Raw genomic sequence first — 3,563 nt, 5'->3', positions numbered from 1 at the left:
GAAAAAGCCCAAAAAAATCTTTAAAAAAGAATAATTTAGGATAACTTAATGTTTTTTGTGCCAACTTGCTTTTCCAAGTTAATTGGAATGATTATTTCAATTTATTTCAACATCACAATTTGAATGCACTGAACTTGCTAAATAAAGTAAGGTCAACATAAAATACTCATTTGTGTCAACTTAAAAGAGCAAGTCAGCACAACTATTTGGCCTGGAGTTGAGTTTACTCAAAATCCTTTGGCAGCAGGTTGCGTTACATTTTTAAGTTGGCTTGACTATTTTTTTTTTACAGTGCAAACAGTGCCACAGCCATCAGTGAGGTCACTGCATCTCTAGCCAATCATGGACGTCTGTGATCTCACGTATGCAGAAGAATGCTGAAAGCACTTTCCTCTGAGTGTGTTATACACTGTAAAATATAATAAGTTGACTTTACTTAAAAAAAATATGCAAAGTCGTTGCCTCAAAAAAAGTCATTTATGTTGATTTAGATAAATTAGATTGGGTTAACTTACTTTTTGTGAGTTTGCAGTACTCAAATTAACTTAGATTAGTTTGATTACATTAACTTATTTATTTTGAGTTTGCAGTACTCACATAAACTTATATTAATTTGATTACATTAACTTATTTATTGTGAGTTTGCAGTACTCATCTTATATAATTTTGATTACATTAACTTGTACTGTAAACTTAAAATAAATAAGTTAATGTAATCAAAATTATATAAGATGAGCACTGCAAACTCACAATAAATAAGTTAATGTAATCAAATTAATATAAGTTTATGTGAGTACTGCAAACTCAAAATAAATAAGTTAATGTAATCAAACTAATCTAAGTTAATTTGAGTACTGCAAACTCACAAAAAATAAGTTAACCCAATCTAATTTATCTAAATCAACATAAATGACTTTTTTTGAGGCAACGACTTTGCATATTTTTTTTAAGTAAAGTCAACTTATTATATTTTACAGTGTACTGAGCTGTTGTTTGAAACGATGTGGTTTGGCTGTGGTTTCACGTGTCTCAGAGGAAGCACATGTCAGCCTTCACACTCCCTGGTGAGTAGCAGTCATATGATAGAGGAGAACGTTCTGGTGACTGGGAACTGACCAAGACTAAATTAGGGGAAAAAGTTCCTTGGTGATTTATAAACATATAATAATGCATTTATATTTAACAGTTATTCCACGAAATCGAGGCGCATAGCGCTGAGTTGGCTATAAGCCGTGTACGACGAGACTGAATGGAATAATTGTTTTATTCTGTACACATTGACTGGATTTTGAGAAACAGAGCATTTTTTATTTTATTTTTTGCAAACTTGATTAATAAAAACTTTATACAAAACATCCGACAAAATCATTTCCGCTTAGAATGTAAACAAACCGGCGATATGACAGTAGCAATTTGTGAAAAATGCTATAATAATAATTCTTGAAAAATAAAAAATAGATATGTTCTTACCATCAAATACTTTTATTCCATATTTTATTGCTTTTTTTTTGTATTTTTTTGGGTTTTGTTTTCGAGTAGAGTTTTTATTTCGTCCTCGGATGGTTCAACAACACGCTCCACCATTTTGTTTTTCTCTACTCACGGTATATGAGCTGATATCCTCGTAGTAGAGTAGCCAATCAGAGCGCGTGATTGCTCATATCCAGTAAATGCGGATGGAATAATGACTATTATACACTTTGTATATTGTTATGACTGATTAGTGTATCATTACACTAAGTGTTTTAAGTGAAGCAAAATGATTAATATGTTATTGTAGGACCAAATTGTCCTTGTCTGATCTAAATTTCTGTCACTATAGTAGTCTGAATATTTGTAAAGTTTATTTTTTATGCCCAGGGTGTGAACACAGTGAGCACGAATGTATGTGTTACACTTATCAATAATAGGTTCAGTTTTATCTTATCCTAGAACTCTATTGAGGTGATCACGGAAGTGTTGAAATTTATAAAATGCCTTCAGAGCACTAACTTACAAAGAATTCTAATACAGGAATGCCTTATGAATACAGGCTGCATCGAACGTGTAAGGGTTGTTTTACAATCAGGGTACGCAAGCTAAAAATCACATTTAACACTTATCTTCAATATCAAAAGGCTTGACTAAATAAACTTGGTTGTTTATTGTAGCCCTGTGATCGCTCTATTTACCATGCAAAAAAAATTTGGTGATAACATTATTTTTGGTGAATGTATGACAATATATGTCATATTTAGCAAAATTACTCATGTCATTTAGAAAAAGTGCTTTTTTGACCACAGGTAGCTCCAAAAGGAATCCACTTAAATCATTCTTTATACCGTAAAACAAATATTTGGTTCCATATTATTGGAAACATAGTTAAGTTTTAATGTTGAATGCCAGTAAGTTTTCAGACTATTTTGATCAAATTAGTATGTAATTGTGTCAAAAAAATGTCCTCTCCGAGACAGCTAATTTTTCAATATAAAATAACACGTCTAAAATGATTATTTTCATCCTAAAATGTGGTCAAGATATTGGGACATAAATATTAGAGACAACTAACACAAAGCTTACAGCCTTATATTTAAAAGCACTATGGAAGTAGTGGATTCTGAATTGTCAAAAAAAAAAAGTCCTCTCCGAGAATCACTTCATTTGTTTCTCCCAGCCCTGCTTAAAGCTACACTTAATCTTGTTATAATACAAACTATTACACATGCCTATCTGTTCTTTAACTTGTCCTTCACTTAAAAACTGGTACAAGAACCAGTTTGGATCAATTTGAATTTTGGACCCCTGTGACACAAACTTTGTACCCTGATTGTAAAACAACCCGTAATCGAGCCACTCGTCTAGTAACTGACCTGAATTTTATATTGCTTTTTACCTTATTTACACATTTTAATCAGTTGACTTGTAGATGTGAAATATCAATAATGTGATTGCCACTCATGATTGTTTTGTCCGTGGCACGAGAAAAATTTCAGTGTTTGGATGTTTTGTGTGTGTGTGTGTGTGTGTGTGTGTGTGTGTGTGTGTGTGTGTGTGTGTGTGTGTGTCTTTGATCCTTCAGCCTTGTTCCTATGTGTCCTCTACATTCCATGTAGTTTTTTTTTTTATCTTTTTCACAAAACAAAAGACAAAAAATCTATAATTTTGTGTAAATTATGTTGTACTGAATCACTGAGTTTTAACAATGTACTGTATATCAATGCATTTTTAACTTATATTTTTGGGGATTGTATAACGGAAGAGTGTTGGGTAAATTCCAGACCTTTTAAACAAATCTTCTTCGAATAGTGGCATGTTTTACAATGACAATAACATTTTAATTTTGATAATGCTTTAGAATGCACAGCTGAAGTGATTATTTTAGAATTTATATTTTTTAAAAGAAATGAATATTAAAAATAAACTGAATTTAATAAATGGTGCTGGCCTTCTTCACTCCTCTGTATTTACATACATGTTCGATACATATTCATATTGTACACAATATTATAAATACTTGTTACACTGAATAGCTATCTTTTCCAAGATGGATACTGAGACCATGAGTATCAGGAGATATCGATACC

This window comes from Neoarius graeffei, chromosome 24, assembly GCF_027579695.1.
Source record: "Neoarius graeffei isolate fNeoGra1 chromosome 24, fNeoGra1.pri, whole genome shotgun sequence".
Classification (NCBI taxonomy): domain Eukaryota; kingdom Metazoa; phylum Chordata; class Actinopteri; order Siluriformes; family Ariidae; genus Neoarius; species Neoarius graeffei.
Note: the sequence above shows the minus strand (reverse complement) of the source record.